Below are 24,327 nucleotides of genomic sequence, written 5' to 3'. Positions count from 1 at the left end.
AATTTGGCCCATATACTAACGTTTCATAGACCGTTAACTCCGTTGCTGTAACTTATGAACTGTGAAATTTTGTGCGCTTTATCTCGAGCCAGTGAACCGACCGCGCTTAGCGCAGCAGCAGCTTCCTTGGCCGTTTCGCGGAACACTAAACGCGCCCTCTCGGTGAACCAATCAGAAATTCAATGGCCTGCCCCATGGTGGCGTTCCGCTGTTTTTCCTTGTACATGCATAATGGCGCTTTTGTGGCCGTCCCGCGGTCTTAACACGTAACAAAATTAAGGATGCTAGCGGAGAACAGCCGCGTAGAGGGCGTTCACGCGAATTACCAAGACATTTGCATAAATGGATTAGCATAAATTAAACCGAATGGAAAAGCGTCGAGGCTGCGTCCGTAAATTGGCCGCGATTTGCATAAACGGAGAAGGCCTTCTCGCGTAACGCGTTCCTCTCTTCCCCTTTCGGTTCGCAGAAAAATCGTACGGACACGACACGACGAAAGTCGACGAGTGCAGTCGTAAAAAAGGAGCAGCCACTCAAACGGCGTATAACACTACTACGACGACAACCAGGGCCATCCTGAGAGCCGACGACGTAATACGGCGTTTGGGTTGAGACACGTAATGAAAACAGGCGTCCTCAAACGGTTGAGTGTCGGCCGTTTCGAGCAGCGCAAAAACAGGAGGAGACGCTCTTGCTGGCGACACCAGTTACGACGTCGTGTTTAAGACGGGTTCGTGTAAATTCACTTCCACTCCGGTGGAGGGGCACCAAACGGTTGCTATCGTTCGGTAATACTAATATTGACTTAAGGTGAAGATACACACAAAACATTTGTTGCATTATGATCCGTGTATGTATATAGCTATTTAGTTTGAGAAATCTAGGGGAAAAAGAGGGATTAGTAATGTGTACAAGGTCGTTATTTATTACTGACTTTTGATATTAGATCGTAGTCTCTCTACGGGGATACGAAGGGGATCTCTAAGATATACTTAATATTTTTTCAGTCATCATCTCCTACAATGTAATAATGTTTGAAGAAACTAAAGCATTTATAGCATAATTATAGTAGTTTTCACCAAATTATAGAATTTGAAGAACTTTATCTTATATTTCTGATTTATGTAATGATCTTCTATATATGTAGCATCTATTATACAAACATATTCTTTGTGCCTTGTATTATCTTCCAATAATATGCTACGTTTATGTAACTATTACTAATTATTGCCTGGTCTTTTGTAGGTTACTGCAAGGTCAATATTAATTACCGTTTTTAGATCAAAGATGGCGTTATAACACATTCGAATGAACCAAGGCAAGTAATTTTAGTCACAGGATAATTTGGTGTATTTAAAGTTCGAGCATCATCCGTTGACGATTCATTCCTTCTAGCTTTAGCTTTCAGCGAATCTCATCAAGAATTCTAGGAAGACTGTTTCTGCCACTATTCTGAGCCACGTAGTCAGTCTAGGATAACGATGAACGCGTGGCGCTTCTAACTGAGGAGTTCGATGAACCGCGATGAATCCTCAACCGGGATTCATTTAGGAAAAATACGACAGGATAGACTACTGTTAATCCTAAAATATCTAAGGCGTCGACCGTTGACTCGGCCTGTCCAATGTCGGAAGATTGGACACGTTACCCCGACTTTTGCTTCCACAAAACCGTTCTTGCCCGCAAAACGTCGTTAAAGCCAGACCGACGACTATCTTACGCACGACGAAAGAAGCTTGCTCCAAATTCTCCACGGTAAAACATTTACCCTGACTTTATTCCTCCTGCTATTCAATAAACTGAACGAGAATATGGACGCCAAGAAAGTTGTAAGAAAACTTGCCAACAAATCCACACGTGCTTCTTTCCTTTTCCAACTTTTTGCCTGCGCGCGAAATTCGAATCGCGATCAGGGACACGTTTCAGTTTCGGGGACGATAAACCGTCGACACGCGAGGTGTAACACGCCTCGACCGCGATATTAATTTCGTCTGAGACTAGGTTACATAAATTCACGATATAAACTCTGCCGTTCGAGAAACGAATCCACAAACATAACTCGTAAATGTGCGCCCTCATTGGCGTTCTTGTAAAGTTCGCCATCTATTTACATATTGTTAACAAACACGTTCGTGAGCTTTTTTACGAGCTTACTATCCGCGAGAAAATTGTAGAGTGATCATAAAACGTTTGAAAATGATAACCGTCTTGATATTCTTCGTACTAACTTTTTTATTCTTACTGATTGTATTATATTCAATGAAACAACTCGTTTCTCAGTTGGTAAATTAACACAATTTTCTAAAAAAAGATTATTACAAACATCCCGTACAATGTTTAATTTTCTTCTTCATACTAAATTCATATACTGTTGGAATTTTAAGTTTATGAAATGAATATTATGTTGTAGCAACAAAATCTACGATTGTAACAATAATAATAGTACAACAATAAGGTAAGGTAGAATAGGACGCTACAAAGTCACGTGTGCGTTCTCAGTATCGGCCGAAATTGGTGCTAGCATCTTAACACAGTTGCACGGTTCTTCACGCGGAACAGGATATTTAAACCTGCATTCGGCCCACTATCTTTATATCCATCAAACCGCCCTCTAGGTAGTTTTGTAACAACGCTATGAGTACGTCCTCGCTCGCTAAAATAAATAACGTTCTCCACTGGCGACGGATAAAAAAGGACTAGAAAAAGAAGCGACGCGATAGCCGGGTGAGTGAACGACAAACACATGCCACTTTCTTTTCTTGCTTTTTCCACTTTTCTCCATCTTGTTTCTTTTCCATGAATCTCGCGGCGTTACACTTACTTCCTGTCCCCCCTATTTCGCGATCCGCCACTTGTTCTCTTCTCCTCCCTCTTGCAACATTCGTTCAAACTCTGATTCTTTCTCACTCTGTTACATAGGCGTTCTTACTCATCTCCATCTCGAGTTTCACATCACCTTTAGCATCGTATACGGTCTCACGTCACGTGACATTGCGATGCACCGAGCAGCATCGAGGTTATTTTATCTGAACGCGAACGTGCTTGTCTTGGTCGTGTGATTTCTAACGTTTCATTGCCGCACTAAACAATGCCATTGTTTCAGAATGAAAACAAGGCCCATAAAATTTCCAGAAAGGCAAGTCGAATAAAGTTAACCGCACGAGCATTTAGGTGTTATTAGAATCGACCTTAAGGCAGATTCTCAGTTTTACTGTCGTCTTTAATCGAAACGTTATGCCCAGCTACAAGACGATTTTTTGCCTGAATTTTAATTAACGAAGAAAGGTTAATTCATGGTAATAGGTTTTTAACACGATGACAACTGATATTAAGGAGCGTTTAGAAGTGGTTCATGGTGCCAAATCAGTAGACCACTACGCGACCGTCTTTAAAATGAAAATTTATGCACAACGAGGAACATGCGGGTAGTCTGGGATACCTGCTAAAGATAGATCCAGCTTTTTTGCTCTTCTTTGCTTCGCGACAGATGTTCGTAGAAGATCTATAAGGTCAGTTCGCACATAACATGTGACGTCCGAGTTCGAAAATCAGGCGATCAGTTTAGTACACAAATCTGACGAACTCTAAATCCCCAAACATAGTTCTATACGATAATTGAATTATCACCAAGTTAGGTGTGATCTCATTAACTGAGAAATGCGAAATTGGATTTGAAGTCGCAAGCCGAGTAAAAAATCACAAATGTATTCACGGACAGATGATTTAACAGAAGTTGTGAAAAATAAAGAAGTGACTAACATATCAATCTATATATAGCTTATCGCATAATAAAATTACAACCTAACCTAACGTAAATCGCCATCACGCGACGAGAAACTAAATGAACCGGTAACCTATCGCCATGGAAGCAAAGGGAAAGGCTAGGAAAAATGAAACGGAACGATTGGATAACGATCGGGTTGAGATTTTTCGTGGGCGAAGTCAAACGAAAATAAAACGCGACGTCTTGTCCTCGCGATTCCCGACGAGATCGTAACGACCACGCGAGGAAGAAAGAAAAAAAGTAAGCAGCGGAAAAGACACGATAGGAAAGGAAAAGAAGACGAGGGAGCAGACGAGGGAGGAAGTGTGGCGAAGCCAGGTGCCGTCGACATTGTCCTTACGCAACGCTGGCTGGCCGTGAAGCATCGTCTGGCCGAATATGAAGGCGCTATCTACATCTTCCGGTCCGGCCCGATCCTTGAGGGCCACTTTCTCATAGGTTGGTCTCCTGACACTGCAAGTGGGCAGACACGTAGGCGACACACTCTCCTCGCGACTTCTCTTCGTCGACATCGACACATCGCGGTCGCCTCTCCTGCCGTGTCTCGCCACTACGTTATAAAACGGCGACGCTGTTGTACGGTCGTACCTGCTCTCCTGGCTACAGGTTTCACGTAGGTGTACGCCTACGTGCGCCTCGACCGAATATGTATCTCACCGAGTCCTCGATCAACATTAATATGCAGAGGAGTTAAAGTCGAGTACTCCTCGGCCTCGATTGAGCTGCACGCAAACTCATCTACGATCTGGTTGGCTGCAGGGAAACGAAGGAGTCAAGGATTTGCACGTTTTATTGTCAATTATGGATAATTAGTCGTCCTAATTTCGTTTTAAAGAAACGAAGGGGAGAACTACCGATGATCATTCTTACGACCGGGAAATCTATATCATTAAAATTAAAAAAGGTGAATGCGCATTTTTCAAATTTGCATGTTTTTATTAAGGGTAAGGTAAATTTTCATATTCTTTAAGAAACCATGTTTTTATACTAACAGTCGACTGTTTCAGCCTGAAAATATATGAAACGAAGTTTTGCTTTGCAAATACGAATTCTGGTGTTAATTAGTAGAATGCGAATATTTATGCATTTATCAAGAATTTGTACAACATCCAAAAATGTATGGAATACAACATATTAAATATCTAAAGAAAAGTTCTCGTTATATTCAATGGGTGAAAAATCTTCATTTAGATTTCATTTCTTTAATTATGTTCGCAAATATTTGACATTTACATAAATAGACGCATTAATACGCAGTCAATTAATCAGACATTGACATTAGAATCAGCCTTAAGGTTACGTGATGATCTCAGAAATATATTAAATTACGATAAAAGATTGCTACTCGAGTAATTAATAGGTTTTTATAGGAATCATAATATCTGGTTCACCGTTTCGATCTGTATGAAAGAGGCGTAAATCTCTGGGCGAGTACGCATGTAGGCGAAACGCCCTCGCAACTTCACTTTCCCGGGGCGAGCGCCACCGGCAGCGTACTACGAGGATCACGATGACGCTTCCCACACGTACTTTAGCTGTTTTCACGTAGCTACAAGCATTTCAAAAATACTCTGTCTGGGAACAAAACACAACACACACCTACGTCGGTTCTAAACAGCCATTTCAGCAATTTTCTTCGGTCGTCAAAAAATATAATGAAATATAAATGGCCAGACGTGACTCGAATTAAAAGGAATTACGCAATTCAGGCTTGAATACCCACATGGCTAAAATTAGATGTCACTATAGAATTTACAGGATTGGTGAAAAAAAACAGAGACCGCGCCTTTATCGGCAATCGAGCCCAGACTTTCATGTTTCTATGTAGGCAATGGTATTTCCAATCACACCATTACTTCAACAGAATTTTATACGACTTTGTCGCCACATAAAGTTGCTTAATAGAATTTAGATATGTCATATAATGAAACTAACGAATTCTGAATTTCCTCCTTTTCAATTTTTATAATCTTTCCATGAACGTAGTTGTAGAAATTGTTGAAAATTGTGGATCTTTGAAGCCGAAATAATGTTATAGGAACACTAAATTTATACTGAGGATTAATATTAAAATAATGAAATATTTATTTCATGAACGATTCCTTATATATTCATGGATACACACTTGCACGCGTCTCGGCACTTTCTTCTATACCCGACTGTTAACCGACTCTTAACCGACTGAAGAGTTTACATTCCTTTGTTTTCGAGACGCTTCGGACACACATACTTTCACACACTGATATTCACATACAAGTATCTCTACTACGCATTTAACCTAGTCCAGCACAGAAAATTATACATATCTCAACAGAAATATATCGATATAATATAGAATACAACGAAAAGTGAACATAGGAAAAATAAGGAATTTAAATAAATTGGGTTAGTTTTTCTAGATATTAGTAATACACATAAACAAACACAATATCATAGTAGTTCTCAACAGATAGCGAAAAGGTTAGATTATAAGTATATTCAGTCACGTGACTCGAAACGCGTCCCACATTACCCACCAAACTGAGCACGGATTCCGTCAATGCTTCCACACGCGCATTTCTATATCTCCTAAAATACGTCTGGCGAGAGAACAGGAGTGTTACAGGTTGATAAGCGAACGATGTTTTACTGCCGTGAGGGCATATAACAATGCCGCTTTGTTCGTACCGCGGCGACGCCGACTTAAAGCCGGTGTTTTCTACTGATACAGAATAAATTTATCCATTGGTCGGCGACATAGTTGACCGGCCGACTACAACAGTGGCCTCTAGAGTCACGTGATCCGTGAAATTCCTAATATCCTATATATACAAACAAAAATTTATGTCCTCTACTACGAATACGAAAATATTTGAAATTTCATGGCACAAGAAAACGAAGTTTTAAATTACAAGAAGAAGAAAATTATAATCTCAATTTTCAATTTCACGTTCATCCCTGTTTAAAATATCTTCCCTGTTTCTTCTAACCATCAACGTAGGTGGTAGAACAACAAGGAAAGATCAAAGCTGTAGGTGATCCTATCTGCCGGCGGCTTTAGAAGCACAATTAATCTCTTTCGGTGCGCGTGAAGGGAAACGCCGACGAGTAACGTGAAAGGTCGAGAGTTCCCCGCCAGCCAGTGACCCTGCGGTATTTTTCTTTTTGAAATAACTTTAAAACACAAATATAAGTTTTTCCCACATGATTAAATGATGTCATAAGGAGACATCGAACACGATAAGCGAAAGAAGTGTGAAATTCCAATTAGAGGCACTGAAGTGTGCAAAAATATGTCACCAAGTCACTGATGCGCCCTTCATCATGGACGATATAAGAACCGGGCGTGAGGCGACAGAAATATGTATTGCTAGTCGATCGTAGCAGGCCGTGCCGAACAGTTCCAGCGCAGCGCAAGAACGGGAATGTTAATGCCGCATCAAGAGTTATGATAAATGGTGTGATTTTGCAAGGGGCGCGCGAAGAAATATGTTACTGTCGCTCCACAGACGTAGAAGAAATAGCTCTTAATAGTGTAGAGACGTGGTTTGATCGGTACGCAATGTACGATTCTATATTAATAACATGGACATAAAAAATTAAAGTAAATCTTAGTAAGATAAGATATTTATCAGATTTTTATATTTGCTTTACAGTGCAGTAATTTTTAAAACATTCTTATTATTTGCCTGACAGTAGGATTCAGAATGAGATCTAAGATAGAATTCCACTAAGTGACATACAAGTGAGTTGAGCATACCTAATTTAATGTCCTTTACTACGTGATTTTATGTGTGATTCTGTATGCAATACTTTGTGTAATTTTTCGGTCATATAACGCATTTCTATTCTTCTGTGTCATTGGAAATTAAAAAAATAATGTTATAGTACTGGAATGAAAAGAGCTATGAAACTTCAATTATAGGTTAAGACTGAAAATTCTTATGCATGATTTATTGGAGGTCAGTAGACAGTGTCAATGATAACACTGTTCCTATTCAGTGGAAGATCGCCACACGACACGCTATACCCGCTGAGAAGCTACAAACGAGTCAATGATCTCTCTAACCACTTCCCGTAAACAAACAGTTCGGCGCACGCCATGCGACGCGCAGAGGTCGAAACGCATCAGGCGCTCATAGGTTGCGTACACACTAAACAAGAACAAATCATACCAACCTACGATTCGTTGGTCGGGCTAAGGTATCCAACTTACTTATTACAATGAAAGTACAAATACAAAAAGCAATAAGACTGCAAAACAAACGTATGTGAAAAGACAGATTTTGACTGCACCAGCATACAAAAATTGGGGAATTAACCGCAACATATAAAAAAAATTCGGACGAAGAATGAAAACGTAGAATGAAAAGAGAAACAGAGAGGGGAGTAAGAAAGGACGAATGAAGGAAAGACGAAGAAGACGAAAAAAGACAAAACGCGAAGACTCCCTCTCCTCGCTTCTCTTTCCTGGCCGTACGCTGTCGTCGAGACGGCAACTGGCGATGCAATGTCGAGTGCCGAGTGCTATATATAGGTGGCCCTGAGTGTGCAAAAATCACCCTACAAAAATCTGGATCAAGGGGCCATTCACCAACTACGCCAAGCATTACGCGGTGTCTGGTGTATCCTAGAGCACGCCAAAGCGCCTTCAACAGACGTCGTCCAGATCGACGTCGCCGTCGTCGTCGACGTCGTCATCGTTTGTCCCTGATACATACATCAGAATGTTGCGTGCGGGCATTCTTACATCCATATATAGTAAAAGCCGAATCAAATTCTGTACTGTCGCTGTCTGCCAATGCTGTCGTTCCCCTGCCACTTGTTCAGCGCTCGAAAGATACATTAAGATGATCGTTAACGCTGACTGTGCAGGTTTTATATTCGGGTCGATCCGATTCACGCAAGCGTGGGACGTTTGATTGTCGATTTGCATGATCGTGGGTGCGGCTCGTATTAGATTTTACATTTACGATTTATTTTTATACTTCCTTCTCTCTTGCTCTATAATGTAATTAAATTTGTAATAGTCTTCAGATGAAAGTAGATCGCTAGAACGTTCTTGACACGTCCGATTGGTTGCTGAATCACGATAAGCGTTAAGCTGTGCCCTCACTGGCGCGATAATTAGAAATCTGTCGCTGATAATCCATGTTTCTTGAAGAAATTGCTGATATTTGTTGCCTATTGTTTCTCTAGGTGCCTTTACGCTCGCCAGTTACCAGTAACAAAATATGCTGTTTATTATATATTGTTGTTTCTATGAGGATGCACCTTTAGGTTATGGCTTTTATGGTTAGTAAGTCCATATTTTAACAAACTGTCGTTCTAACGAATACGTCGAAACAATTATATATAGATAGATAATATATAGATTCCTACGAATATATGGGTTAACAATTCTCAAATGTTTTATTCAAACGTTTTATAAACGGCAGTTAGTCAGAACACGCGTTATATCTATAGCATTAGATCAGTGCATGGTGATAATTGAAATTCGCGTGACTAGTGGCGCCAGAAACCTGCTAGAGATCGGGCGACGCGATAAGTCAGCCGCAGGCCAGCGTTCAGCCGACAGAAAAATCCTCGTGCGATATCCCTGCAAAGCAACTGAGCACAGGTTGTCCGAAAATGGGCAAACCTCTTCCAAGAGAAAAGAGGCAGGTCCGTTGTTATACTTCCTTACACGCGTAATTATGACCGTATTTGTCGTCACGACTGAGATCAGTCTTACCTATCTGCTCACTGATCATGCTAACTCGTCTCCTCCTTTCACCTCCACCTCTGATCCCCCTCAACTTTTACAATTACTATTACAACTCAACAGTTCCCCTATCATTTTTCCACGAGTCTCCACCCCTTTTTCCCTTATATTCATTTCCACCTCCGTTCAGATTCCTTTTACGGACTTTCTCGTTTCTTTCCTCTTACTCTCGCCATCTTTCTCCCCTCCATACTGCATCTACACTGACTGCTCCCGACTGTAACTGGCACTTCACCTTTCTCCATTTTCCTTATTTTTCTATGGTTCTCTACCAATCATAAATACGATATTATAGTATGATCATTTTAAGAAATATTCATGGTATAAATATGAATAAAGTATATAGTTTGCGCGTAAGCTCGCATATACTTGTACGTATATGAGCACAGTTGAGAACTGCGTGAGTGAGATACATAATGTGTCATGTCGGTTTTCAATGATGATTTTCCTAACGAACCGCGAAATTAAAGGATTCTCAGAGGCATCGCGGCCGTCGTGCACGATCACTCACCGTTACCACCCGCTCCACGCACAACCGTGAAGAGAAATCGAGCGGGAACCGTACGAAGAATCGGTGTGCGCGCGCAACTGCAGCGTTCTGCTGATCCTTGCGTGCTTCCAGAATTTCTAGCGTTCGGATAACTTAATCTCGAGGAGTGTCTCCGGTTTCATGGAAACGCAATCTTCCTAACCTAACACACTTACGCACCTTTATTCTACCAACCTGTTATTTATTGAGCCGTTGCGAATTGAAATTCTGTATAAGTCGAAAATTGAATTTTTTAAAGTTTATTAGAACACAAGATACCGTTGATCTATAGAGGTTAGGAATGATGTATAACAGATCAGTACAGGATAAACGTACTAGCAAATATTATTCACATTTCATCTTACTCTGTTTATTTTTTAACCATACACTTGCTATTCATTCGAACCACCGTACTCGTTGCACCCACGCATCACATCGGCCGTGAATCACATCGATTCCGTGCATTCACACGCACACAGAATCGCGAACCTAACGTACGATATCCGGTGCTCGTCGCGTACATCGACGCTCGTCGTTCTCGCCCTCGTTCGCGGAATGAGACACGGCGAAATTTTAAATTCGCTCTCGCTTTCTCGCCGTCTTCTTCGAAACCCTCGCGATGAAAATATTTCCAGTAAACCAAAAAGAACAGCTATCGCTGTACTCGGCTGCGTGATAACTTTCAACTAGCTATCGGAGTTTCTCTCGTCCGAAAAAGAAAAGACGAAAAGAGAAAGAAGATAAGAAGATTCGTGAAAAAATAAACTTTTCTGGAGGAAAATTTTGAATATTCTATTCTCAATTTGAAGAAACGAGTGCGTATATGAACGGATTTTCGTTACAAAATCACTTTTTCCATTTTGCGTAAACTTGTGCACAATTCGCGAGAATACACACTGATTCTTACACGAGAGATAAAATTGACAGTAGACACATGTACATACGTAGTTCAGGATCAGATCCAAATTACCTTTATTTAAATTATTTAAATTTAACATATCGCCACTAATAGATAGTACCGTCCTATTTTGACTCTCGAGGTTGTTACATATTTAAAACTTTCATAAACAATGCAAAACATAATTTTAAAGGAAGTGCATGTAAATTATAACTTGAAAACACAGACTCGATAAATCTCGTAATAATCTACATCACGATAGCGTAAGAGGCGAATGATGTGTATCGTGCGCGCGAATAACGCGTGCCAAATGGAAGGGGCCACGTAACCGGTCGGTGCACGACCAGAAACGATCTCGTAAAGAATACGACGATGCGGTAAGAAAGCGTTGAAACCATTCGTCAAGGGTCTCTCGCGTTTAGTCGAAACCTCGGTCGTCTGTCTCTCTCGATATGACCGAGCGTTATTGTAGAAGGGGCGAAGAGACAGGCAAAACGAAACGACCGCGAGAGGGCGACAAAAAACGATCAAACGAGTAATGTCGCTCGCGTAATTCACTGTTTCGCTCGACGGAGTTCTGCGGGATCTGATGGAGATGAGAATGAGATAGAAAACAACGGTTGTATCACCATATAGTGTTTTAAAATGTTTAATTACGAAAAAGTCATTCAACACATAATTCATAGTTTGCAGATACAATATTAGATGAATCACTCGGACATCACGCGTTTGGAAATTGACCATTTGTGGCTGCATCTACTTGAAAGTGAAAGTGTCATCAAATTTTTGCAATCTGTTCATTACAAAACTTAAATATGCAGCAACTACGAAGAGTATTTGTACAGATTCTTATTTTCCACTAAAGCGGTTTTTAATCAGATTCTATATTCCATTTTTGCTGTTCAGCAAATTTTTGCAGTCATATGAAAGTACTATTAAATGATGAAAAATTCAATATACTTGAAACTAATTAATTAGAATATATATGTAGCTGCTATAATAAAGACAATGTGCTGTACAAGTACTTTTTGTAGCTGCTCTATGTCTCTCTCTACAAAATTCATGATACATAAAACAAACGATTGCATATTTTACATGTAGGAGAATTACAAAAGAAGAGTCATCGACCGTAGAATGTTATTCTTTAAGACAGTAGAGATAACTAACCTCCGTGTCCATTATTACCTGTGTACCTATTTAAATAATTGTCGTAGGTAAATAACAAACTAATTAGTGGTACTTAAGAATATAGAAACTTAACGAAGCGAACAGTCGACCATACAAAATGATCAATATTATGATTATTGCAGCTGTTATCAAACAATGAGAACATCACGGTAGAGCAGAACGAGAAAACCACGGACACTATCGAAGTGTAAAGAGCTCTCGAAGACAGAAGAGGTAGAAGTATGGAACGAGACGAAAGAGGGAAGAGCAATACAGGGGAAGTGCAGGGAGCAACAAGAAGATGCGTTTGAAGAGCAAGCGGCCGAAACAGAAGAGGGGTGAGGAAGGAGGCGCGGGTGTTAGGGGAGAGTTGCTCGGTGTGCTGCCACACTCAGAATGGAGTCGAGTGCCAGAGAGTCGGTTGTCCGTGTATTTCAGGCGGCACGGGCCACTGCACTACCCCTACTACTTGTCGTACGTGCTATGTATATCGTACCTTTCATATAATGCACGCACCCGGAGACATGTTTTGTGGGACCCAATGGATAAATGCTCTGGCTTCTAGGCGCCGACACTCTGTTCTGGAATACTCGGCAGACACTAACGTATGTCCTCGGAATCCGCTTTTGAGCTTGCTATAAGGAACAAAGAAAAGGAAAAAGGAAGAAAGATGGAAGGAACGAATACCGTGCTATACCGTAAAACTATTTCCAGCGAAGCGCCGATCATGATAACTGATAAGGTTTGGGGAATGCAGCGGGAGAAGAAAACGACACCAATCTAGAATCTACTTTTCTGTAAGGGGAGATTTTTTTAAGGAGGAGCACTGTTACACAATATGGTTGTCGAGTTCTATCAAATATTTCTAAATGAAAATTTGTCAATTTTCTTGATAATGAGTTTCTTTAAGTGGCTTTTACTAAATTCTAGGATATATAATTCATCTATCGTGTCTTCTGAATAAGTTTTGTAAAGAATTTTGGAAAGACATCATATATATATTCAACACAGTTCGCCATAGTCTCACTGAAAAAATGTATAATATTTAGAGGGCACTTGCAACCTCGATCTCAACAATACGTACGTTGATAGATGGTAATTCTATTAAGTTAATACTATTAAGTCGTTAACGTTAACATACCGTTTCATGTATACAGGTTATATATACGTCAACTGTTGGTAGTTGTTACTCGCGGAGGCACCATTAACCCTTTCAGTGGACGCAATAGAGTGGTTACATTTCCGGAATGCCGAGGCTGTCTATCTTACCATGGAATTATTCCCGAATTACTTTCACAATTTATATACATAATAATTCTAATAACAACCTCGTTCCTCTCTCTTCGCTAATAGTAAGTTGAATGTATGCCAAGTTACAAATAATGAGTCCTTAAAAATATACTAACCTCTTCAATAATAAAAGCATACATTAATAACTTTCAGAAAAAGGAATGCGATATAATTAGGATCAATTTTCAATTATTCATTTTATATAAAACAATATCTAATCTTGGCAACAAGTTGCAACAGTGTGCACCTTAATTGACGTCATTCAGAGCATACGCACGTGAGCAGAAGCAACCTCCAATTATAAGATAGATAATAAATGTTATAAACACAATTCAGGATTCAAATTGAGTAATTTAATTAACGAAGAACCGGTGACTGTATTCTGTTAACGATTTCACGAATGCTTCAGGTCTGAATCATCCGAGCTTGTTCGTAGGTCGATCAGAGTGTGAACGCGCGACGATAAATGCAGGCCAATCGCGGTTGAAATTGAGCGATTCAATTAATGAGGAGCTGTGGAAAGAGCAGGAGCAAGGTCTACGAAGAAAAAGCTAACCGGACGGCGGAAGGAATAAATAGCACGGCAAGGAAAGCAAAACGAAGCGATAGAACGCCTGCCAGATGTACAAATCAAACGTGCGATCGGGAATTCTTCGTAATTTCTTGCAAACGCGAAGCCAGTTTCGTGACTCGAAAATTACTCGGTCGACGTTGCTTCATGCTCTCTTCCCTGAAATTAAACGCGTCTCGCACGTCATTAACGTTCTCTTGCATAATCAGAATTAATTATCGATTATTTGCCAATTTTAAGCCAAAGTCTTGTCTTTAATTATAACATCTGCTCTACGGTAATCGAAATACACTATTTTATATCATAAATAATCTGTATTTAAAAAGTTTATTAAGACCAGTGTCTTTTGAACTTAGAAGTTGAACAATGCCTTCTGTAAAGTAATCTATCCTAACCTCAATCAACTCTTCCACTCTCTGCAGTTGTGCATAAGCAACACTATACTTTAAAATATTATTAGCTAGTAAAACAATAAATGTATATATTTACGGTAAAACTGACGCTAATTTTAGTGCATTATATATTCTTCGTAAGGAGATCAGAAGAGAAGTATTTCTATTGATACATTAGTAAAAGGATTACCAACGTCGACTGGGACTTCAATTACCAACATCTTAATTTCAATCATTAATTACAATCTAAACTATGAAAAACAAGATTCGAACTTTATTATGTGTACCATAAAGGCACCTCGCCACGCCTTTAAAATAATACACAAGAACAAAAGAAAAGTAGGTTAGAAAGTATGAAACGTAAAATGTCTGCATGCGTCAGAACTGACCTAACCTCCAACGCCTGAAGATTAATAACATCTCGCTAAAACTTCAATTTTATCAATGTTTTCATTTCAATTAATTTCAATAAATTACAATTCCAGAACTATTAAAATCAAGATTGTAGCGTTTCCATGTTTAGCATAAAGATACCGCAACCCCTGTAGAGGGTCCCCGTCGGGATTCAATCGTGTGTGCCATCACGTCGTGTACGTGCGCAGCGAAAAATTCAAAGACGCGGCACTCGGTCATTCACGCGACGGCACCACGATCGAGTCGAGGCAGAAAAGGAACGCGTCACGCAGGAGGCGGGAAATAGAGAAGTCACGAGCAGACAGAGAAAGAAGAGAGAGGCAGAGGCGCAGTTAGAGAGAGATGCCCCGACGACTCTTGGCCTCCCAGATGCGTAAAAGCGGGGCGCCGACTCGGGATTCCTCATAATTTCTTCCCCGTTGGGACGCAAACCGGCCTCGTCACTCATCGCGCTTTAAAGTCACTGTTAATACATACTCGCCTTCTCCTTTCCTCCGCGCACATCTGTCGCGCCACAGTTAAATAACTCGAATGATCGCGAAGGATTTAGCCGTCACGCGTTCCTCTCTCTTTATAGCGACTGTAAGAGCGTGCGCGCGCGCACGCACACACGAGACCACGAGTCGAGCGAACCAGGCGCGATGCAGCGTCGCTGTGTGCAAAAAGTCGGAAAGACGAACGGATCGTTACTTCTCCTTTCCCCTTCTATGTTTTGTTTGTAGTGTTGGGACCGATATACTCCATCGATACGTATCGATACCAACTTACGAACAAAATTGTTGGCTCCGATCCTTTTGACTAATTTTGAACATTAAATGGACTGAACTGAAAAGACATTGAATTTCTTAAATTTTCATTATTTCGTCAAAAAAGATTGGAGAGTCAGATGATCCGAACTGGGAAAGTCACTGAACTGCGTACGCACTTGTCTCAAAAGCCTACTTTAGACTGATCGAAGACAGTCCGCAATTTTGTAGGTCCACATCTAATTTGCCCATAGTCATTGCCTCTTCTATAATCGACCAATATGTACATATACGTAGCTACTTATCTCTGGGTTTGTATTTTGTATCCCTTTATCTGCGGATTGTTCGCTGAGAACGTATGTAGATCGTCTGCGAACAGTTGTCTGTCAGTTCGGACTAAACTAAACCTTACCAATACAATCATGATAGTCGGATTTGATTACAGTGATAATGTTAATGTTATACAGGGTAGTTAGTAACTGGTGATTCTACGCGAAAAAAGAAGTGGAAAATGTAGAATAAAATTTTCTTTTTTTAATTTTTCCATCGAGACAACGATCTACAGTGAGATCCGTTATAACGAGACGCGATAAAGTGCACGCGTACCGAGCGAAAATTCAAAGTCGATTTTCTCGAAAACAAAGCCTCGAACGAAAAACTTGTATTCTATATTTTCGATTTCTTTTTTCGCGTAGAATCACCCCCTTTCAGCTTGTACCATCAGTTACCAACCACCCTGTATATAAAACGCACTGTATATTTATACAGTGTATTTTCCTAAGCTACTGTAAATATCAAATTGCTTGAACATTACGGATATGTATCGTATCAGTCCCATCGCTGTTTCTTCGACGTCGAAGCAACAGATGACGATGGACCCGTCATATACGCGTCGCAAAATCCATCAACAAATGACTACGGCGGTAACGAAGAATTACCGTGTGAGGTCGGTCAGTAAAAATACCAAAGATATTATTAAGTGACTCAGGGGAGTAAGTGGTATGTGAACCTCCGATGACCCTACGGTCGCCTGAAATTGATGGAAACAAACGAGCACGGGGTTACCGGCGTGATTACTCTTCTGATGTTATCTTTGCTGCGTTGTATTTTCGGACACGTGCGCCGCCGCTGTTAATTTCCTGTGCGATGAGATTATTATCATTCGTTACACAAACCATCGAGCAACCACCGCGCCCGTTACCATTTTTAGCGTATTATTTCAGAGGCAAAGTAATTAACAGGGCCCGACAATTGTTCGTTACTGTGTTCCGTTACAGACGAATTGTTAGCATGATTAAAGCGACTGCTTAAGGGTATGAAATTGCGTGGTACAAATGACGTAGAGAATGTATTTTTACAAGTAATACGGCAACATAATTTTTATTTCAAAAAGAATAGTGCAAGTATCGAAGGTTAGGAACTAATAGAAATTTAATATCTAGTACTATAGTATCCGACTAGAGTATTTCAAATTTATGGTCGTACTTTTATACCAGCCATACTTTTATTCTGCAGATCTTGTTGAAAATATAAATAGAAAGTCGTACATAACAAGAAGAAGAAGAAGAAATAGTACGGGCACGAGTGATGGGATGCAACGAAGAGGTTAAGTTTGATTTATACTGCCATATCCATTCTCCGTATCGCTACACCATACAATTCTTGTTCGTTTTAAAAAACGATAATAAAGAAGAAAATCTCTCAACTCTTGATACTCAGATTATAACCTCACCACGAACGGATCGTGAATGTAAATCATCGCTATGGATCGGCGGGAAGGCACGACAAACCATATTGAATCAAGCTTATACACGTCCGTGACTAGAGCATCATTGTAAATCAGGCTTTATCTCCCTACGGTATTGAGTAATCGATTGGACCGCAGAGTATCGTTGCGAATCAAGCCTTATTCCATTCGAATGGCAACGATTAATATTCGAATGGATTGAGATCGTACCACAAGCAGACTGTCAGTGTCAATCAGGCTTTGGAGACGGTCAATTGTGTGTCGCCCTATCAAGAACGAATAATTTGCATCGTACCAACGAAGTGGACCTTAACTAATTGTAAGCCTTACAACTCACGATTTCCATTTCTATACCTCATGCATTACAGGTCGCAATTCAAATCTCGTTCCGATCTAACGATGACTCGGTCGCTATTGAAAAATGGCGAATGATGGCGCCACTTTCGAAAGGACCAGTACCGTTTAGTCAAAAATACAGGTGTCTTGTCCAGTAAAAATTGAGCCACAGGAACAAGATATACGTCGAAGCAGAGGAAGAAATCATATTGTTATTTGATTTACAGATTCAACGTCTCCAAATTCGATCTTGAACTTTGCACAGAGTAATCAAATTTCTCGTATACAACAAGACGCCATCTGTACGTAATACGATAACGGGGATACGAGAAAATATCCTTTACTTTAGGTTCAACAAGAGAAAAGCTTATTGCGTCAACGAGGAGGTATTTAAGCACTAATAGAACAAACAACAAAATGAATTACGAGTACAATGAGTCTCTAACGAATAGATGCCCTCGTCAAGCTAACAATGTAAGCACACGATAAATTCAATCGTCTAACATAGTTGTCGCTAATAACGAGTTAAATAGTCTGTCTGGAAATGTAGATCGCTTAAAAATTCTTCCTCACCAAATTTCCTGAATTATTCGGCAAATTAACTTAGCTTCGCTCAGATATTCAACCGACTCGTATAACTTAACCCTAACTCTAGGGTGCAACGTAACAATCGTACGAGGCGGTAAATAGACGAACGCGTCGATGGTATATTATACGCGGAGACGATATATTCCATCGTGCACGCCTACGTGATGTCATGCGCGCGTCAGAAATGCCGACCTTGCGGCTGCAGCTCAAGTCAGTGCACGCGTAATGCGATGCATTTGTATTGGCCAAGCCTTTCGGCCGATCCCACCATCGGTTTGCGCTGATAAGCATACCTACGCCTCGCAAACTTATATGCATGGCTGATCGTATGCCTGGTATGTAGGTATATGTGCGAAGTAACCGTACGAGGAATCGTCATTTCTCGCTGATCGCCAATGTTATTGAATGCGATGTCGGGTGCAGAATGGATGAAATCGAAAGAGATTTTTAAGTTGACATCTTAAGAATCTTTAAGCCAAGGTCCTTTCACTGATTTCTATTGATACACGATATTTAATTTATTTATGAAGTATGAACCGGCGTTAGTATAGGTTATGGTTACACGATCTGAAATGGAAGGATACCAAACATAGAGCATGGATGGCTAAGTAGACATTTGAAAAATGCTGGATACTGCCGTTGCATGTTTTTCGCTTTCATAGAGGGAATACAAGGTGTCCCAGGAGAATGACTATAAAGAATGTAGTAATCTGTAAATAGTAGTCTTGGTAGCGATTGGCTTTGACTGAACAGGGACATTTAGGTCATTGGTAAATCGCCATATCGACGCAAACAGAATTAATTTGAAGGAAAAAAAGTAAACGAGTGAACATCTTCTGCACAATGCTATTATCGTAGCTGTGAATCATAGTTGCGAATCTAACGATGTTTGAAGGAAACAAAATTGAAACGAAACCACCTTTGAACTGAGTGATCTATTTAAATAAGAGCAGAAGATTATGGTGACTATTTTTAGCATGCCAATGTGACTGATCTTTCTAAACATATCTTAAGTTCTGCGGCGCTACGACACACCAGTGGAGATCACTTTTCGCGTTGCCAGTCTGCGACTGTCACAGATAACGTATTAAGTTAGCTTACGACTTTTACGTTTCCGGCGCCAAAAGGATTCTTGTTGCACGTGCTAGACTACGTTGGATTAAATAACGTGCGCGGAAATGCGTCGATGACACTATACGCAGTAGTTTATCGCATACTTGCAAGTGCCAAAGGAGAACGTTCTTAGTTTCACCGATTGTACAGGGTGTCGTTAAAATAAAGTTCAGTGTCCCTTGCAATAAAATGATTTTACATAAAACTGGAACGAAAATTTGCTCTGAAACGAATAGGTCGATATCTCTGGATTATTCAAATCTTCCAAATCTTTTAAATAATTCGCATATCCATTCGCATAATCTCAATTACTGTCTCAGAAACAAAATTAACATCTTTGGCGGAAGTAAGGAAAATTTACTTCCAAGATAAATAGATAAATCTTTAGATTATTAGAATCCTTAAAACTCGGTCTTTTTAAATAATTGACTTTTATATAAATTATCGTTTAAGAAACCGATCGAAACTTCGACGAATTTTTGACGAGAGAAACATTTGCAGAAATTTTGTGAAATTTTCGCATGCGTATTATAGAAGATATTCGTCTTGACGTCTCTTCTTGGGCAGTTTTCACTATGACGAAATGAAAAGTTCGCCACGCACGGACATTGTATTGAATTAACAGTATTGGAAGAACGCCAGGCTTTAAGGCTGACTTAAATCAAATCTGTCCAACGGGTGATCCGCTGTCGGCGAGTGGCTCATTCGTACTGCTGTCAAGCTCACGCTGGCACGTGTCAATTCTCGAGCCAAGAAAACTGACCGATTGAGTCGCTTTTCCACCGTCCACTCCCCCGTTTCATTTGTTCGGTGTTCATGCAGGCCACCATATCTCGTTCGAGGGATGCTGATACACGAGCTAAAATCGGTGCCTGACTCAGACCAGAAGATCTCACCAAAGTTTATCCAGTTTCATGCGAATCCACAACAAACAACATACTTTAAAGACAACCGAAACTCAGTCGATAATATCATGGGTATTTTGTGCTGCATATCATATAGGTTAGTGGAGGAATATGTTTTATTGCTGCTCGACTATGTATCCCACATTCTAGTCTATATGAGACTGTTATAACATAGGTTAGTTAATCTATATCTATATACTATATCTATACAGTAGTATAGTACTATATCTATATACGTATCTAGGGAATAAAAGAGACAAATAAATAACTAAGAAACGAAGCAAATCTTTCTATAATAAATCGCGATTCGTTGAGATTGTTCAACAATGTACGCCATGATAAAATATGAGTAATTAGTAAACGTCGCGTTTGATAGACCGTAATAAAAGGAATCGATATTTGCAATTTAAACGGAAAGAACGGAATAGCCATACTTTATAATTCCATGCCGCTTTAGTATTAATAGACACATTCGACAAATCAAATTATACGACCGCGCTAAACCAATACCCGTTCTATCGAATGAAATAAATATGAGTGCTACCGTACATCATTACTAACCGTTATGAAAACATGGAATTACTCGAATTTCTAGCTGTTAACACCAAAGTGTCTATTAATCAACTGTCAATTTGTACAGCGGAAAGAGGCAAAAAGAAAAAGAATATGTACGAGGGGGGAAAAAAACACGTGGTAATGACACATAATCGTTCCAGTTGCAGACTCGGCATAAGCTTATTGCTACGTGGCGGATAGATATTGGGTTAATGTGACAACGTTCAGTGGGTAGAACTTTTTTCCCGCCAGTGGAAAAACAACGCCTTGAGGCGTCGGGGAAAATTACTCTGAATTCGTTTCACAGTAGGAAACACCACGTCTGCGAGATGACAAGAAATCATTGGGCGATGCACAACGGCGGCTATGTAGTGGTAATAGTAGTTTTCCTCCTGTTTCTGTAGTAGGTTCAACGGCGCGAAGGCAGACGCGCTGGGAAACGCGACGATGAATAATACATTCCGCTCCGCGGCCTGAAGAACGTTCATCCAATTGAATTGGAACGGCAATCGATTGCTACCGAGAATTAGAAGAAGCTGCGAGAAATTCCGCCGAAGGATTCGTCTCTGGACGGTTCGCCGCTTTTCTGAACAAACTTTTCACAAATTCTCATCCGCGTCTTGGATTATGTAATTTTACTCTGAGATTTATAGTTATGGAAGATTATAGGTTTTTCTATACGAGTATTTGAAATTGACAGATTCGAAGATCTGATAATTTGAAATATAAAAATTTGACACTTGATGTTTGAGAAATTTGGAAATTTAACGTTCGAAAGTTTGAAATTAGAAAATTGTAAAGTTTAAAAATTTGACAGTTCTAGTTTTAGAAACTACCTAATAGTTCAAAATTTTTAGTTCAAAATTTCTTAGCTTAATTAATATAGAAACTTTAAGTTAGAAAGTTTAAAAATTTGACAGTTCTAGTTTTAGAAACTACCTAATAGTTCAAAATTTTTAGTTCAAAATTCCTTAGCTTAATTAATATAGAAACTTTAAGTTAGAAAGTTTAAAAATTTGACAGTTCTAGTTTTAGAAACTACCTAATAGTTCAAAATTTTTAGTTCAAAATTTCTTAGCTTAATTAATATAGAAACTTTAAGTTAGAAAGTTTAAAAATTTGACAGTTCTAGTTTTAGAAACTACCTAATAGTTCAAAATTTTTAGTTCAAAATTCCTTAGCTTAATTAATATAGAAACTTTAAGTTAGAAAGTTTAAAAATTTGAGAGTTCTAGTTTTAGAAACTACCTAATAGTTCAAAATTTTTAGTTCAAAGTTTCTTAGCTTAATTAATATAGAAACATTCCATCCGATAGTCTACTATCTTGTGCAAATTTGTGTACTATAGAAAATATTGGTGAACGTGACAAATAATGGTGCGATATTTTCTGGTATTTTTCCTGGTGGAAAAATCGCAGAACGAATTCCAGGCGATCCGTGCACCAGCGCTCAGTCATGTATTAACAAAGTTACGCAGAATTCCACGGGAAAGCACATCGCTGCAGGCTTCGCTCTCAAGGTTCTAAGGAAGCCTGTTTGCTCAGAGTTCTGGTGATCTCGTTGCAGATGAAAGATAACTAACAGCCAATCCGAAGCAGCCGCTCATTTGAGTAACATTCAGCAGGTTCCGATAACATGGCTTTGATCATTAAGGCCTACCAAGAAACTATGATTTTGAACGTGATTTAACCATGTGTCACGATTCTGCTTCGGAAAACTACAACGCGCGACAGAAAACTCGGAAAACATCGTTCGAATGATGCAACAAGTGGAAGTGTTTAAACGATTCCCTTACGCACGATTCTCGGCGTATTTCGTAACGGTCATCTTTACGAAATTCGAAAACCAGAAATCCCATATTACCGACCTAGAATACCACGATGCTTATCGGGCCGTTTGAATAATTCAAAACGGTTCAATTTACACGAGGACACAAGCTACGGGAGAAGATTTGAAAAAAAAATCGCAAAATCTCGAAGCGTCGATATAGTCGAGGTAGGCAAAAAATCGGATTTTTACAGTCAGATCTGTTGCTTCTCCCGTAAGGGTATCGGTAATAAATCACGGGATCCCGTGAATAAAATCTGTAACCGGTTTCACGCGCGCGAGAACGTGAAAAAAAGAGGTAGGATCTGGCGATGATTCCTTTTGAACCGCCTTTGAACGGTCTAATAACAACGAATTAACGATGGGGGAGACGCGTCGGTAAATCGTAATCGCAGAATCGCGAGCGCGACAGATCGCCTCCAGATTCCACGGGTTTCCCGTGAGAACCGGACTTATGGAGCACGTGGGAACTATGAAGGCTAGGTTGCGCGCGCCGCTGACTTGGCAGGCGCCAACCCAGCGACGATCGAGAAGCCTCCTTGCGCAGCCTAGTGTCTTCCATCAAACGGGATTCATCTCTGTAAATCATCCATGACGCTCGTATTCGACTCACGTAATACACCCACTTAACGTTCAGGATATAAACTTTCGACTGGGGTTCGCATGCCGGTGCATTTTCACCTTGGCTCGTGGCCGTCGCTTTAAAACCCGCCAGGCACGTACGCGGCGTGCACCTACGAATAAAACAACGGGGAACGGCAAATGTCACGGTACAACCGGGAACTGGGGTCCTTCGTGAAAAAAATAGGTCGCCGCGATGGAATATGGTTTCTTTCCGTACCTGTGGTTACGGGATTCGAATTTGGATACTGGATTATTGCGCATGCGTATAAGACAGATGTAACTCGTTGCTTAATATATATGTATATTTTAATGAATTGACCTAAAAATTCGCAACAGCTATTGTATAATTTTATTAAGCAGTGGTTGATTAATACTGGCGATGTTGTACGATTCAAATGTGTTATATCAAGTTATCCAGTTTAATGTGGTCTTTCTGATAGCAAAATATCACAGACTGAAACTTGGGTAAGGGATGATGAGATCAGAGAATTTAAAAGAAAAGTGGTATACTATATTCTGGCAACTATACGTGCGATGTACATATTAAAGAAATCAAATTATTTACAAATTAATTTAATACTTCAAGCGAAATAAAAAATCAATAGTTGGAATAATATCATGGTTTGATCATAGCGCAAACAATTTTTAAGCTAACACAGGTATACAGAAGATGGAGTAAAATAAAGAATGGCCGTTTAGAAATCGCTGAATTCACCGGCAACGTTCACAGAGTCGAGAAGGTGTAAGTGCCACGAAATGCGGCGAGCGTTGCAATGTAAGCAGGGGACAAAAAGGATAAAAAGAGGATGAAAAAAAGGCGAGACACATCGGACCAAAAGGGGCGAAGGGGAAGGAAGAATGAAAGAGGCAATCGAGAGTGGCTGGTTCACACGATCCAATCGCATCGAGACTTCTCGTCTTGCTTTCGATACTTCCCCTACTCTCCCCCTCCATTTGGAAGTCACGTCGATGGCGATGTATACTTTGTTTTTTTTCTCCCGTGACTTGTTACAGAAACACGACGAACACCAAGCAGAGAAACGGAAAGCCGGTGAAGCCTTTTTTTCAGAATCCCGATCGTACGATCGGTAAACTGCT

General features: G+C 40.0%; 1 protein-coding gene and 1 long non-coding RNA gene across 8 annotated transcripts in view; one reads left to right on the top strand and one right to left on the bottom strand.

Moving 5' to 3' along the window:
- The window catches only part of LOC126873269 (dorsal-ventral patterning protein Sog), a 97,909-nt gene that overhangs the window by 32,331 nt on the left and 41,251 nt on the right, over nt 1-24,327 (bottom strand). The gene's annotated exons all lie outside the window — the stretch shown is intronic.
- On the top strand, nt 5,439-13,473 carry LOC126878278 (uncharacterized). The gene is made up of 5 exons (XR_007695624.1): nt 5,439-12,168; nt 12,265-12,595; nt 12,687-12,918; nt 13,052-13,201; nt 13,279-13,473. It is a non-coding gene; the product is annotated as an uncharacterized LOC126878278 (long non-coding RNA).

This window comes from Bombus huntii, chromosome 1, assembly GCF_024542735.1.
Source record: "Bombus huntii isolate Logan2020A chromosome 1, iyBomHunt1.1, whole genome shotgun sequence".
Lineage (NCBI taxonomy): Eukaryota > Metazoa > Arthropoda > Insecta > Hymenoptera > Apidae > Bombus > Bombus huntii.
The sequence above is the reverse complement of the archived record's forward strand: the minus strand, read 5'-3'. Positions and strand labels throughout refer to the sequence as shown.